Source organism: Lolium rigidum, chromosome 2 (genome assembly GCF_022539505.1).
Source record: "Lolium rigidum isolate FL_2022 chromosome 2, APGP_CSIRO_Lrig_0.1, whole genome shotgun sequence".
Taxonomy (NCBI): domain Eukaryota; kingdom Viridiplantae; phylum Streptophyta; class Magnoliopsida; order Poales; family Poaceae; genus Lolium; species Lolium rigidum.
In genome coordinates, this window is record NC_061509.1 from 26,815,562 (window position 1) to 26,832,852 (window position 17,291).

At 42.1% G+C, this 17,291-nt stretch overlaps 1 long non-coding RNA gene across 1 annotated transcript; it reads right to left on the minus strand.

Moving 5' to 3' along the window:
• Window positions 1-9,992: 9,992 nt before the first annotated feature.
• LOC124686131 lies at window positions 9,993-15,944 on the minus strand. Its single transcript, XR_006997729.1, has 6 exons — window positions 15,889-15,944; window positions 12,602-12,912; window positions 11,810-11,982; window positions 11,170-11,250; window positions 10,497-10,603; window positions 9,993-10,096 (listed from the first exon to the last, which is right to left on the minus strand). It is a non-coding gene; the product is annotated as an uncharacterized LOC124686131 (long non-coding RNA).
• Window positions 15,945-17,291: the final 1,347 nt, after the last annotated feature.

Genomic DNA, 17,291 nt, shown 5'->3' on the forward strand with positions numbered 1-17,291 from the left:
AGCTCTTATCAAGGAGGATCCATGGTTGATGGTGGTATCATTGGATGGTAGCGACGGCGGCCAAGAACCGAGGAAGGTGTTCTCATGCAGTGACGGCGACGGCTTTGCATGTAATCACAGTCTAGACACGGGCGACGGAAAAGTGTACTTCCTTATCTATACAATCTACTTTACCGGCGAGGAGGAACAACAAGTAGACAACTGGGAGGCGACGGCGGTGCTCGCTTTCGACGTCGACGACGAGGTCGTCACCAGCATTGCCGTCCCGGAAGGGCGGAAGAACATCCATTTGGAAAAGATGTTGGAGATACGTGGCCGCCCCTGCATCTTGGAATACGAACGCAAGGGACAGGACACCGTGATCTGGTTACTCACTACAGATCACATGTGGGAGAAGCTATACATTCTGGTCAAGGAAGCTGACTCTCCGTTTTGCGATTCTCTGGTGGGCGCCTGGGACTGCGGAGGTGGCCTTCTGTTTGCCATGTTTACAACTAGCGGTGCCTACCTGTACAATCTCCACCAGCCTGCTGCAGTGGAAGAAGAAGGAGGCGGCAAGAGGCTGCTGGCTCTGAGCTCAATGCCAATCGAATACCAATGGCCAGAGCAATTCAATAATATCTGGCTTGGTAATCCGACCAATCTATTGGATTACCAGCCGACACTCATATCACCGGCGAATATCTTCGGTGATGCTTGCTTCTCTGGCCGTCCGCGTGAGAGTATTGCACTCACGCATGAGTTGGATGGTTTGTTCTTTGAGATGACAAAGAAATACATCGTAGATCCGGCGATGCAGATGCTCTCTAATTTGCACGAAGCTGGTGGACTTATGGATTCGGAAATAATAGGTGTGGGACCTCTCACAGAATAGCAAGGAGAGGAATAATTAATTACCTCATTCCCCCATATTCACTCCGAGATCTAGCACAAGAATTGAATGATTGATCATATTGTTATCATTTTGATAGACGGGCCACAGTTCTGGCTTTTATCATTTTCCTAGACGGATCCAGTTTAATGTCTATATTTGCATACTGATGGAGCAGCTTCATACTTTTCCCCGTATTTGGTTTGTTTGGAAGAATAATGGGAATGATGTTGTTTTCTACTCAGTCAGACCCCTCACTCCTGGTTTAAAGCTACGGAACTGACCCACTGTTAGACTTGATACATACTTCTTGTTATTTTATATTCAGTATATATCTTAGCATAATATTTTTCTTTACTCCTATAAACAAACTACTAATTGCTGGTGAGAAACAAATCACACCCCATCTTGCAATTACATTTTTTCAACATTAGAACAAACGCAAATAAATTGCAGCTTATCTTCGCAAACGAACTAGCATGTGATGCTACAAAATCTCTAACAAACAGTTCACATAGCTCAGAAAAAATCAAACACTAGTGGAAAATAGGCTGTCTGTGGGGCACCAAAATCGAATTCTGTGGCGCATATCCAGGTCGCCACAGTTACCACGCGACTAGTATTTGAATTTTGTGGCGCATATGTACATGCGCCATAGAATTTTTCAACTTCTATGGCGCACTAGGTCAATATGCGCTACAGAATCTTCGCCAAAACTTCTGTGGCGCACCATGCCAATATGCGCCACAGAATTCTTTTTTCAAATTTTAAAAAAAAGTGGCGGCCAGATCTATATCTAGATCTAGATCTGAGACCGCCGGAATTTTAAAAAAAAGTGGTGGTGGTGTTGGTCGGAGGAGGTGGTGGTGTCATACGCGCGAAGCACACGTCCGTTGGGAACCCCAAGTGGAAGGTATGATGCGTATAGAAGCACGTTTCCCTCAATATGAAACCAAGGTTATCGAACCAGTAGGAGCCAAGAAGCACGTGAAGGTTGTTGGTGGAGGAGTGTAGTGGGGCGCAACACCAGTGAAACCGGCGCCAACGTGGAACCTGCACAACACAATCAAGATACTTTGCCCCAACGTAACAGTGAGGTTGTCAATCTCACCGGCTTGCTGAAAACAAAGGATTAAATGTATCGAGTGGAAGATGGTGTTTGTTTGCAAAGAACTGTAAGAACAATGATTGCAGTAGATTGTATTCAGATGTAAAGAATGGACCGGGGTCCACAATTCACTAGTGGTGTCTCTCCAATAAGATAACTAGCATGCTGGGTGAACAAATTACAGGTGGGCAATTGAAAAATAAAGATTCAATACATATCAATGATAATTACTATGAGATTTAATCAGGGCATTACGACAATGTACATAGACCGCTATCTAGCATGCATCTATGCCTAAATAATCCACCTTCGGGTTAGCATCCGCACCCCTCCAGTATTAAGTTGTAAACAACAGATAATTGCATTAAGTATGGTGTGTAATGTAATCAACACAAATATCCTTAGACAAAGCATTGATGTTTTATCCCTAGTAGCAACAAGCACATCCACAACCTTAGAACTTTCGCCACTGTCCCGAGATTAAATGGAGGCATGAACCCACTATCGAGCATAAATACTCCCTCTTGGAGTTACAAGTATCAACTTGGCCAGAGCCTCTACTAGCAACGGAGAGCATGCAAGAACATAAACAACACATATATGATAGATTGATAATCAACTTGACATAATATTCTAGATTCATCGGATCCCACCAAACACAACATGTAGCATTACAAATAGATGATCTTGATCATGTTAGGCAGCTCACAAGATCTAAACAATGATAGCACAAGCGGAGAAGACAACCATCTAGCTACTGCTATGGACCCATAGTCTAAGGATGAACTACTCACGCATCAATCCGGAGGCGGGCATGATGATGTAGAGCCCTCCGGTGATGATTTCCCTCTCCGGCAGGGTGCCGGAGGCGATCTCCTGAATCCCCCGAGATGGGATTGGGGGCGGCGGCGTCTCTGGAAGTATTTCCGTATCGTGGCTCTCGGTAATAGGGTGGTTTTCGCGACGAAAGCTTTAAGTAGGCGGAAGGGCAGCGCAGGGGGCACACGAGGGCCCCACACCATAGGGCGGCGCGGGGCCCACCCAGGCCGCGCGGCCCTGTGGTGTGGGCGCCTCGTCGCCCCACTTCGTATCCTCTCCGGTCTTCTGAAAGTTTCGTGGAAAAATAAGACCCTGGGCGTTGATTTCGTCCAATTCCGAGAATATTTTCTTTGTAGGATTTCTGAAACCAAAAACAGCAGAAAACAAGAATCGGCGCTTCGACATCTTGTTAATAGGTTAGTGCCGGAAAATGTATAATAATGATGTAAAGTATGTATAAAACATTCGAGTATTGTCATAAAAGTAGCATGGAACATAAGAAATTATAGATACGTTTGAGACGTATCAAGCATCCCCAAGCTTAGTTCCTACTCGCCCTCGAGTAGGTAAACGATAACACAAATAATTTCTGAAGTGACATGCTACCAACATAACATTGATCAACATTATTGTGAAGCATATGAGATGGATGGAGTGATCTGAAGCAAAAGATTGCTAACAAAAGATAATGACTAAACAAATGAATCATATAGCAAAACTTTTCATGAATAGTACTTTCAAGACAAGTATCAACAAGACTTGCATAAGAGCTAACTCATAAGCAATAAATTCAAAGTAGAATGCATTGAAGCAACACAAAGGATGATTAAGTTTCAGCAATTGCTTTCAACTTGTAACATATATATCTCATGGATATTTGTCAACATAGAGTAATATAACAAGTGCAATAAGTAAACATGTAAGAATCAATGCACACAGTTAATACAAGTGTTTGCTTCTAAGATAGAAAGAAGTGGGTAGACTGACTCAACATAAAGTAAAAGAATGGCCCTTCGCAGAGGAAGCATGGATTACTATTTTTGTGCTAGAGCTTTTGTTTTGAAAACATAGAAACAATTTTGTCAACGGTAGTAATGATTCATATGTGCTATGCATAATACTTCCTACAAGTTGCAAGTCTCATGCATAGAGTACTAATAGTGCTCGCACCTTGTCCTAATCAGCTCGGATAACACGGATTATCATTGCATGACATATGTTTCAACCAAGTGTCACAAAGGGGTACCTCTATGCCGCCTGTAGAACTAAGACACATAGCTATACATTCATCACCACAATAGTTTTTAAGCTATTTTCCCATGAGCTATATATTGCAAAGATAAAGGAATGAAATTTTAAAGGTAGCACTCAAGTAATTTACTTTGGAATGGCAGAAAAATACCACATAGTAGGTAGATATGGTGGACACAAATGGCATGGGTTTTGGCTCAAGGTGTTTGGAGACACGAGAAGCATTTCCTCTCAGTACAAGGTTTGGGCTAGCAAGGTTCTTTGAAACAAACACAAGTATGAACAGGTACAGCAAAACTTACACAAGAACATATTGCAAGCATTATAAGAATCTACACTGTCTTCCTTGTTGTTCAAACACTTTACCAGAAAATATCTAGACTTAGAGAGACCAATCATGCAAACCAAATTTTAACAAGCTCTACGCTAGTTCTCCATTAATAGATTAAACTACATGATGCAAGAGCTTAAACATGATCTATGAGAGCTCAAAACAATTGCCCAGTTATTCCAAACCATATGCAGCATTTTCTGATTCCAACCAAATAGCAATTTAACGAAGCAATTTTTCTGGCTGAGGTGGGTTTTTGCAAGGGAGCGAAGGTCGTGCTCCAGCTGGGAGAGGTTGCGGTGTTCCTCGAGCCTATCAAGGAAAGAGATGACCGTACGACAGTTTAGAAGATAGATGGAAGGCATTCTTCGTTCCCTGGCCCAAGCGCGAGCAGCCGCCCGAATACGTTTGAGGCGGAGACAAAGTCTTCCAACAGGAGGAAGGTGGGAGTGGCGTGGGCCAACGCTATCCCAGTTGGCAGTGACAAGATGGGGGAAGTGGGAATGGGACAGCCAGGAGTTTTCCAGCCGGAAGACGGTGCTCCTGGGGGCTTTCGAAGAGGCCTCCAGGTGGATGGGCACATGGTCAGAGGTGGGGCGAGGAGAAGACGTCAGCGTAGAGTCTGGGAGGGCGAAACTCCACTCAGGGTTGACAAGGACGCGGTCAAGGCGGGCGAGGATAGGAGGGTTCTGCTGGTTGGACCAGGTGAACTGGCGGTCCAGGAGAGGAATCTCAAGGAGGCCAAGGGTGTTTATAAAGTCATTAAAGGAGGCGGCTTCGGTGGCGTTGATGGAACCATTGGACTTATCCCGAGGGGAGCGGACGAGGTTGAAATCTCCCAGGAAAGCAACCGGTCCCGCGAGAGAGGGGAAGATCTGCTCAAGAGAGGAAAGGAAACTGGTCTTGAGGGAATGCGTGCAAGGTCCGTAGACATTGACAATGGTGAACAGAAGGTCGTCGGAGCGATGGGAGAAGGTGGTGGTGACAGAGAAATCATCAATGGAATGATGGGTAAGATCGAGCACCCTGTCATCCCAAGCCGTAAGAATCCCGCCTGAGGAACCGACAGACGGTTTGAACACAAAGGATCTAAGGTTTTGGGGAAGGAAAGAGGAAGCGGTGAAAGAAGAGATATCCGTAAGCTTAGTTTCTTGTAAGCAAAGGATCGAGGGGGGGTTGCTATCGACTGCCGCACGGACATCATCCTTTTTTTGACGCCCGCCAAGGCCGCGAATGTTCCAACATTTGAGGAGGAGTTTAACTAACATTGGAACCAACTAAAACACCAAAGGCCAGAGACACAGGAATATAGAGAAACAGAAATAACAAACATAGTCCAGGTTACAACGAGTTTCACCGAGTAGCCATAAGTGGAACAGAAGCAGTTCGGAAATAAGCAAAAAAGCCCAGCAAAGGTGGAGGCTGGGGCTGAGCAACCATGCAGAACAGACTATGGATTAATATTTTAAGATGAAATCGTTTCTATTGCCCCAAAAATAAATGTGATGCCTTTTTTCTCTCCCACTTCCTCGGGACGGGATGGGATATCATTTTATCACGTTCGCTAATTACTCGCCCAACAACATTAATGGCATGCATGCACTTGTTGTTTTCTGTTACCAGTTTTGAATAAGGATGTTGTTTTACTCGCTGGGCATCATGGTTGGTGGAGATGGAGAGCACAAACGGTCCAGAACACGGTGTGGCACGGATTGGTGACCTGGACTATAAGTAACTCCACCAGATTAAATTTTTGCGATGGAATCGTTCCGCTGCCCCGAAATAAATGTGATGCCTTTTTTCTCTCCTATTTCCTCGGGACGGGATGGGAATCCTTTTGTAGCGACCCTTAATTATCTTGACCACCAATAATAACGGCACGCATGCAGTGCTGGCTAAATCATGTTGAGCTCAACGAGCATCCTAGCGGCAAAATCCATGCGTGTACAAATCAGCTTTTTTTTTTTGAGGGATGCGTGTACAAATCAGCTAGTACAATTATCTTCCCTTACCTCTAATTTGCGCTACATCAATCAGCCCATTGAGTAACTAGGAATTAACCAGCAAGCACGTGCTTGACCATGCTGCTAGCTTGTTGCTTCATGCCCTCGTTGGTTAATTTTTATTTTTAGCAGTTAATAACCAATATATGCCGCCACGCATGACAAATGGGCGTAAACAAATGCAGTTAAACTATAGTATCTACCAAGTTTTTAGAATCAGCACAATATCAACAATGTGCTCGAGATACCTCTTGCTGACTTTCTGTGCCACCAGCCAGAGGAATATGATAACCCGACTTGCTAGTAATTGCCACTTGGACATATCTATTCAAACAAATGGTGTGTGCACACTGGTGGTTGACTGACCAGGCTACATCAGCTCTATTATACTGGTAGCATAGACTTTTAACATGCACAGCTGTATTGCATATATTTGCACTTCCAAATGGAGTTCAGCCATCACATATCTAGATCGTTGCTCTAGCTAGCAGTAAAAGCTCAGATTGATTATGGACGACAAAGTAGCAATTGAAATTAGCTAGCAGAGTGTTCACAATTCCCAGCACACAGCAAACAATGATTTGCACTCAGCACAGATCATATCATTCCAAATACACCAACCCAGACGACTGGACAGTTTGACCCACATTACAAGAACCGAAAATACAAAAGGAAATAGCTACACAATACCACTACAACTCCCTGGCCTGGAGCACTACAAAGCCCACATTACAAGAACCGAAACTGCGGTATCAAACAAAGGCCACAGCCAGCACATCACCAGCAGCAGACCTGGGGCGAGCCTGGACCATGCACCAGACTCCAAAGCGGCCTGGGGCGAGCCTAGGCGGCCTCAAACATTACAAGGACCTCAACTAGTTACTTCAAGGTCGTCTTTACCTGAAAATCATATACAAGAAGATAGGCATCAAATGTGTAAACCAAGGACAAACTAAGCAACTAGTTGGGATGTAAAGCTGAAAGAGTAACTCATAGATTATTTTGTAAACTAAAATCAAAACTAGACAATGGATAGGATAGCACTTGTGCGCATAATACATCATGATCCCACATATGAGCAGGTCTCAAGTAAACCATACTGTTGCACAGAGCTATCTGGAGTACTACTAATCAAACAAACTTAAATGGACATATTGGATATATTTTAACTATAAACAGGTAATATATAGTACATGAACAGTCTCCGCTGCATCACAGATTCACAGTACATATGAACTCTATCAAAAATCATGTAGACTGCCACATCGAACAATGGTAGGTGTGTAGGATCAGCATCTGTAGGCTAATATGTATCGAAAGTGTCAACTAGCAAAGGAAACATGATAGTCAAGTCTGAAGGTATGATCCTGGCAACAGGAGACCATACTGTTGCACAGAGCTAAGTCACACGCGACGCACGCGTTAGACTCACCCCCATCTCATACTTATGGACTAGCTACAGGAGACCAAGCAGGGCGGGGAGAGAAGAAAGAAGGGCGAGAAAAAATCTGGGGGTTCAATTGATGGACGGGGCCTCTCTCTCCAATCTGTTCCATTGATTTAATTAGGAGATATAGTTGATGGAAAGCACGGACGGCTAAGATGGCACTGTGCCACGGATTGGTGACCTGGACTATGGATCAATATATTAAGATGAAATCGTTTCTATTGCCTCAAAAATAAATGTGAAGCCTTTTTTCTCTCCCACTTCCTCGGGACGGGATGGGATATCATTTTATCACGTTCGCTAATTACTCGCCCTCATGCATGCACTCGTTGTTTTCTGTTGCCAGTTTTGAATAACGATGTTGTTTTACTCGCTGGGCATCATGGTTGGTGGAGATGGAGAGCACGGACGGTCCAGAACACGGTGTGGCACGGATTGGTAACCTGAACTATAAGTAACTCCACTGGATTAATTTTTGCGATGGTTCCACTGCCCCAAAATAAATGCGATGTCTTTTTTCCCTCCTATTTCCTCGGGACGGGATGGGAATCCTTTCCTTTTGTAGCGTCCCTTAATTATCTTCCACCAATAATAACCGCACGCATGCAGTGCTGGCTAAATCATGTTGAGCTCAACGAGCATCCTAGCGGCAAAATCCATGAGTGTACAAATCAGCTAGTACAATTACCTTTCCTTACCTCTAATTTGCTTGCTCCTTCAATCAGCCAATTGAGTAACTAGGAATTAACCAGCAAGCACGTGCTTGACCATGCTAGCTTGTTGCTTCATGCTCTCGTTAGTTAATTTTTATTTTTAGCAGTTAATAACCAATATATGCCACCACGCATGACAAATTGGCCTAAACAAATGCAGTCAAATTATAGTATCTACCAAGTTTTTAGAATCAGCACATTATCAACAATGTACTCGAGCTACCTCTTCGTGACTTTTTGTGCCACCAGCGAGAGGAATATGATAACCCGACTTGTTAGTAATTGCCACTAGCGAGAGGAATATGATAACACAACTTGTTAGTAATTGCCACTTGGACATATATACAAACAAATGGTGTGTGCGCACTATGGTGGTAGACCTACCAGGCTACATAAGCTCTATTTTACTGGTAGCATAGACTTTTCACATGCACAGCTGTTTTGCATATATTTGCACTTCCAAACGGAGTCCAGCCATCACATATCTAGATCGTTGCTCAAGCTACCAGGCTACATAAGCTCTAGATTGATTATGGACGACAAAGTAGCAATAGAAATTAGCTAGCACAGTGTTCACAACTTTGTCCTGACCTCTCCTCTTGTTTGAACATTCCCAGCACACAGCAAACAATGATTTGCACTCAGCACAGATCATATCATTCCAAATACAGCAACCCAGACGACTCGACAGTCTGACCCAACAGAAACACTAGTCAAGTAACAAGAAATGCAAAAGGAAATTGTGGAGCACTACAAAGCCCACATTACAAGAACCGAAACTGCAGTATGACACAAAGGCCACAGCCAGCACATCACCAGCAGCGGACCTGGGGCGAGCCTGGATCGTGCACCAGACTCCAAAGCGGCCTGGGGCGAGCCTAGGCGGCCTGAAACATTACAAGGACCTCAACTAGTTACTTCAAGGTCGTCTTTTCCTGAAAACCACATACAAGAAGATAGGCATCAAATGTTTAAACCAAGGAAAAACTAAGGAACTAGTTGGATGTAAAGCTGAAAGAGTAACTCATAGATTATTTTGTAAAATAAAATCAAAACTAGACAATGGATAGGATAGCATTTGTGGGCATAATACATCATGATCACACATATGAGCAGGTCTCAAGTAAACCGTACTGTTGCACATAGTTATCTGGAGTACTACTAATCAAACAAGCTTAAATGGACATATTAGATATATTTTAACTATAAACAGGTAATATATAGTACATGAACAGTCTCCGCTGCATCACAGATTCACAGTACATATGAACTATCAAAAATCATGTAGACTGCACATCAAACAATGGTAGGTGTGTAGGATCAGCATCTGTAGGCTAATATGTATCAAAAGTGTCAACTAGCAAAGGAAACATGATAGTCAAGTTTGAAGGTATGATCCTGGCAACATACAAATTCATCGGAGTATAGAGAGGAGAAAGGGGTGGCACCAGAAACTTACAAAAAGCAACGGACTCGAAGAAGAAGAAGGCCACCATCCAGTCATGCATCAGACAGCAGCCTTCTATGCTCCCAGGAAATGAAATATTGTAGCACTGCAAATTTAATCAACAGAAGTAAGTTCAAAGCAAGAAAAAATTGATAGTACAACTCTAATTGCAACATTGAGATGATAGCTCTAATCAAGCTTCCAATCATAGAGGAGCTTTCTACTCTTATAAAGCAGAATACAATAAAAAATAGGGGAGCTAATGTACATGCCCGCGAGGTGGCATGGTAGGAGAGAGGTATTTGTGTTATTTTGAAAGTGAAATGAACTATTCATTGACAAGTTAAGTTCTAGATGTTTGCCTATTTGCAACACCATTCATAAGTCGATGCATCTGCTCTAATAAATATCCCACATGTATAACAAAGCACTGCACAAATGAATTGCTAAATTCCTGTACTAAAAAGTAGTGGAGAAAATGTATATAGCTAGGAAAGTGTACCCACCCAAACCCAGGCCAATGTGGTCTATCTTCGGCTCTTTGTTGCCAGCAAAGGAAACTCAGCCGAATTTGAAGTAATTCGCCCCCCTCGGAAATATACGCCCTGATGATCTTCCGAAGAAAATGAAAAGACAACAGTCAGCTTCCATTAGTTCTCAGCTCAAAGTTTGATAATATTACAACTTCAGGGTCACAATGTCAACAACTACGGACCATCAGAAGGAACAAAACACTAATCTTTCAGCTAGAGTCACATGGGAAGTTGGTTATGCTTTCATCTTACTAACCAAGATATCATACACAAACCAGTAGAGGGTAAAAAATAAGTTCTGAATTTCGATGAAAAAAATATTGGTTCACATATATCCCAAAAGATTTGTCCAGCATGAAAACCTGTTATCTGAATGACTAGACCCCTTCCTGTTTCTCGGGCAGTAACTATAGTAACTAATAAGCTCTTGGCTGTTGGGAACCTGCTGGTAGCAACTGAGCTGGTTGACAACTAAATCTTTCCAAAACCTCAAGTAATTGATCATTCATCTTTGATTATTTGGAAATTGTTGTATAAAGTAGAGAATGTTTCGTTGACGACACTCAAAACAGTAAATAAGATAGAAGTCCATACTTGGACATTATTGTACAAATTCTACAATAGCAGAGAGGAACCAGAAATATACCTAATGGGGTTGAAGAAGGCCGCTCGTGCCAGCCGACTTTATCTAATGGTCATGGGTACCTCCTGGCCAGCTCTACCTCCACTTCTCCCATGAAATACAAAAAAGAAAGTAAAAAACACCTTTTAAATCATTTGACGAAGTAGTCTGGTATCAAAAAAATTTGAGCTGATTAAAACAAGGAATTGATAAGGCAATAATCAGTTTAGGGGCATCAATAAGGCAAACATATATTCTAACAGGAGCACATGAATCAAAAAGGCAACCATAGAATTCATCTTTATCAGGCATCAACATGGTATTTTTTTGTATTACAAAAGAGCAGTACGGGTATAAACGAGGAAAGCTATACATTTCCATCTTCAGAACTGGATAGGATGTGTGATCCAACACACGTACACCATAGCCACCATGGTTAAGAGGCAATAAAAACTACGAGTGCACCATATTTACGCAAACATAAAACGAAACATCTAGTTCCTTCATTTGGAGGGTCAAAAGAAAAAAAAAACAGTCACAAACGCTCACAGATGTAGCATCACGTCTGTTCTCGTAGAATTATTAGGATCCATGAGCACACATTTTTCGATTAGCCTTGAGAAAAAAGACAAGTGAAGCAACAATATTTACGATGGTATATTACCTGTTAGATAAGCCCTTGGCAATGTTGATCAACTCATCAGCGAGGTGCACTCAGTAATGGTGCTGATGTTCTTGAAGGAGCTCTCCTCGGCACGACTCAGGGGGGAGATATTAACAGCCTATCTCCTCACAACACCAGCAAACTCAATATGGTGGGCATCATCACGGGGCCCACTGCAACGGATATTAAGCACAACATCATGCAAAGTTTAAACGGAATAACAAAACAACCAGAACATGCCGTGGCTAACAAATATTACAAAGAAAATCAGCCTTCACACTAACATATTCAAAGCTCAACCAACCAGTAACTCACAACTTCAAATAGAAGCTAAAGTATGTATACAATGCCAGCAAAAACAACTGGAGAAAGATACTGGGAAATTAAATATTCCCTGTAATTATCTCCCATGATTGCTCTTAGCAATTCAGCAAATGATACTTCATAACATATTAACATATACCGATTGCCTATTTGAAGCACAGAATATGGGTGTTTGTACACGCCTTTCACAAAATATGACATCTCATACACTAACCTAAAAAATTAAAACAACCCTTCAATAGAAGCACAAACTTGTCATCTCCCTTAAGAAATGAGCAAAATCGGCTCCATTTAAAAAACCCATTTCATAAGATAATATACTTTTGCTACCAAGCAAGCTGCTAACAGAACACATCTATAAGCTCCATCCACATCAAGAAAAAATTACAAGCTACAGAGTTACAAACCACCAATAACCTGACTTCGATTAACAAAAGAAGAGATGAAACAGACATAGGAGAGTTATACCTTCCAATGGCACAACCACGTCGATGAAGCCAGACATCAGCAAACTAGGGACTCACTGCACCTAGGCAGCGGAAGGGGTGCCTCTCAGCTGCTGGTTCGTGATGCGGGAAGGCCCGAGCAGCATGGCGCATGGCATGGCAGCGTCGCTGGTTGTTGGCATTGGCAAGAGCTACGCTGGACGTTATCACCACACATCAAGTGCCATTTATGCAACAACACAACAACCGGGTCGAGACCTCCTCCTTCCTCGAAGTACAGGTGCAGCAACAACAACAACAGCGGTAGCTCCTCCGGCTAGTACCATCTCGCAGCTGACCACAGAATTACAAGGTTCAAGTTAGGTAGGAAAACAGAAAGGAACTAGTAAATTATATTCGACGTACTATTCTCGCACTACATTCTTCTTGCACTTAACAGCAATAACTTGCAATAAACAACATACTAAGGGATTTGGCATGGTAAGTAGAAGTTGCAAATAAGCTTAGACGGTAAACTAAGCACTAGACTTTCCAAGATAACGAGGTGCATGACTAAAACTCAAAAAGATGCCATTTGATCCCCAACAACAGCAGCATGACTATGTACCAACTTCAGGGATTCATTTTCGAATTTCTCATGTCCAATATCACAACGTTAATTGCTAGTCACAGCACCCAGTCCATTCTAATTTTATTTAGAAGAAAAGGCAGGAGGCCATTCTTTTAGGTAATTTGAAAAACAGCCCAAATTGGTTAAAGCAAGTAAAATGGTCCAGATTTCATTAAACCACTATGTTTCTTTTGATAGCCCATATATCTGCGATAACGTATCAGACTACATCAGGCTTTAGTTCAGTAAACCATAAAAGTTTGACAGCAAATCCACATTCGGTACAAAAAAAGATGCAACACTGTATCAGTTTGAAAATATATTATATACTTAGTACTTATTGTTGCTACTTGGAGTATTTATTGTTTCTACTTGGAGTTCACTGAATTATCTACCTCACTAATTATCACAAATTAAGCAATCATTCACATAATCATCTACTCCATTATTGATCGCAATGAAACCATCACAGACTTATTCCAAGACAATATACTCCACTAGTTACTGAATATTCACAGTACAAGCAAGATGTGTTCACTGAAGCAAGATGTATTCACAGTGCATGGTTAAATGGTGCAAAAGACAACTTTACACTAGCAATCCAGTTAGTGATAGTATTTCATCAGGAGTTGCAGTTTCAAGCTTTGGTTTCAAGCTTGGCCAGTTGGTGATAATATTTCAAGAACTCATTCCCACATTTCAACTACTCCATGTTCAAGTTTTAGCGTCCTAGCATGCTACTCCTCTCCTGTCATCTCTCTGTGTTAGATCTAGCAGTAGCTTCTCCAAGTTACAAAGAAGAAACACATACTCCAGCTATAAATAAGGCACTCCAAGTATACAAATGCAATTATATTCAGCAGCACCATCATAAGGAATGATGAATAAAAACATAGCGATAAGCACAAGATATATGAACAATGGAGTAGAAGGCACCTCTATAAAACGAACAAGGCAATTCCACATTCAGGGTAAGATTCTTTACTGACAGCTCAAGAGAACATACTCATTTTCTTTGTCAATTATCAACATAATCACAACCAGCAATACACCAAAAAGGGGTTAAGAAAACAGTGAATACACCAAAAGGGGGTCTACAAAACAAACACATTACAAAGTAACACCCTTCGATGATGTCAAAACATTTGGACAGGAAAACTTGTGTCTCCAGAACTTAGCCAAACAGAAAAAATACACAGCTTCTCAAACCCAAATGTTTGATGTAGTGACAGGAGTAATAATGCAAGTTTAACTGAATAATCCAAGAGAATGACAACACCAATCAGTACAAATGACAACACAATAAGCACCACTGCAAGTACATATGACAAAGGTAGATTTATCACTTATGTAGGGGAAATAATGATAGCTGAGGTAATGACACTAGCTAGCTGAAGTTTATCTAAAAAGCTGTGTATCCATACACACAAAGCGACACTAACTCAACTAATAGACTCTCAGCGTGAAATCTAGAAAGAACGCCATATACTATATATGAGAAAGGACAGAGTAGAGAAAATGTCTGATCGGTCATCTAAATCAACCAAAGTTATGTCTCCCAATCTGGGGCCAAACAAACACAATACTCGGGAGGTGAAGGGGCTCCACGACGACGCCTCTAGGGAGGGGAGCGACGTACTAGGACGCCGGCGTCGCCGGTACCGACCAAGGTCAAACTAGGCTTTCACCCGGAGTTCACTGAATCCGAAGCCATCACATCCTACCCAACAGACAACGGATGATGGCCAACTGTGCGTCTTCGCCCGATCCCGAACTTTAAGGCGCTTCCGCTCGCCGTTGCCCACCACCGCAAACCAGGGCCAGCAACCACGGCGGCACCACACACCTCCATCCCCCCCCCGACCTACCGCCTCTACAAGTGCCGTCGCGCCACCCTCCTCCATGTGCAGCCCCGGCAACAGCACCTCACGCTGCGTCGGAAGCCGCAACAAGGCCCATCACAATTAAATGTGCAAACATGCAAGTGCCAACAGTTAAAAAGGCTGAAGGGTTGCTAAAAGATAGCAAGCACGAACAAACTCTACAGGATATAATAATCACATTTATTTGCATCCGAGCTTCTCACATTAACCTGGACATATATACCTAACTTATTTAAATCACAACAAGGACAGTAATCAAATTCAATAGCTATTTAGAAGTAATAACTTAATGTTTTAAAGAGTGACAATGCAACAACCGTCTGTTTTGCAATTCAAAAATACACTTTTTTCTCAGCCAATCAACAACTGTACACTGTTAAGTCAGCTCTATGAAAAATGACTCAGTTACAAAATGTCTTTGTTTGGTCATAGGAAACAGACATATTCTGTTCAGCCCACCTCGAGTTCTGTGTTTACAGTCAGTTTTCCTGGGGACTTTCAAAATTTTCAGTACTCATTCCCTTGTTGATTTCCAAGGGCTGCTTTAATCCCAAAACAGCAAGTTCCCAAGAAACAAAACAAAAAAAAGCCCATAGAATGGTTCGGCCATTGTCTAGAAACCTAGATACAGTTGTTCTACCTTCTTCTCTAGCAAGCAAGCTTCCCCACCTGCTCCAACCACTCCATCGACACAGAAAAGGCCGCGGGTGATCCTCTATGGAAGATTTAGATGCTCCCACAAGAAAAATGGAGGGGAAGAACGCATATCAAGATCTACAACAACCAAAGAAGAAGATATTCTACAAGACAACTTACTTGGATTTGGAGATTCACTGAAGTCCGGGGGACGCTCATAAACTCCAAGTTATCTGAAATAGAAATAGTGTTGTCATGATCTAAGATAGTAGCAGACCGTCAATAGTTAGTCTCCTTTACCCAATCAAAAGCTGCTTGTGTACATGCAAACAAGAACATCATGTACAGTTGCAGTAGAGCATCATGTTATTAGTTATCTTGAAAAGACCATACATCAACAAAAAACGAAAACATGAAAGACAACGAAGCTCAGCTAGAAAAAAAAGCCAGGCAGTACAACCAACATGCCTAAAGCCAACCTGTTTCGTTTATGCAAGGGTAAAGATAATAGAAATCAATCGCACTCCAATTTTTCATAATAGGTGACTAAGAGCGCCACCTTTTTTAGAGCATGACAGTAGAATTTCGCTCACAAACAGAGATTCACATGTAAGACTAAACCGCAACTACATGAAGAAAAACAGCGTTTCTCTTCTGCTTCTGCGCTACCAATATACATATAAATATCACAGGGTGATTCAATGATGCAAGGCTCAAGCTAGCATCGGTCTAGTAAGCCTGAAGACATGCAATCTCCGTGACGCTATGTCAATGGAGTTGGAATTGTGGCTCATGGCAAAGGCACGCAGCCTCCATAGAACTGTTAAATCAGCTCTATAAAAAATGACTCAGTTACAAAATGTCTTTGTTTGGTCATAGCAAACAGACATATTCTGTTCAGCTCACCTCGAGTTCTATGTTTACAGTCAGTTTTCCTGGGGACTTTCAAAATTTTCAGTACTCATTCCCTTGTTGATTTCCAAGGGCTGCTTTAAGCCCAAAACAGTAAGTTCTCAAAAAACAAAACAGAAAAAGCCCATAGAATGGTTCGGCCATTCTCTAGAAACCTAGATACAGTTGTTCTACCTTCTTCTCTAGCAAGCAAGCTTCCCCGCCTGCTCCAACCACTCCATCGAAACAGAAAAGGCCGCGGGTGATCCTCTATGGAAGATTGAGATGCTCCACAAGAAAAATGGAGGGGAAGAACGCATATCAAAATCTACAACAACCAAAGAAGAAGATATTCTACAAGACAACTTACTTGGATTTGGAGATTCACTGAAGTCCGGGGGACGCTCATAACCTCCAAGTTATCTGCAGACTCATAACTATTTTAGCTTTGAAGGTTGTGATGAGAACCTGTGACTTAAAGGACGTCAATAGCTATTCTCCTTTACCCAATCAAAAGCTGCTTGTGTACATGCAAACAAGAACATCATGTACAGTTGCAGTAGAGTATCATGTTATCAGTTATCTTGAAAAGACCATACATCAACAAAAAAACGAAAACATGGAAGAAGACGAAACTAAGCTAAAAAAATAAGCCTGGCAGTACAACCAACATGCCTAAAGCCAACTTGTTC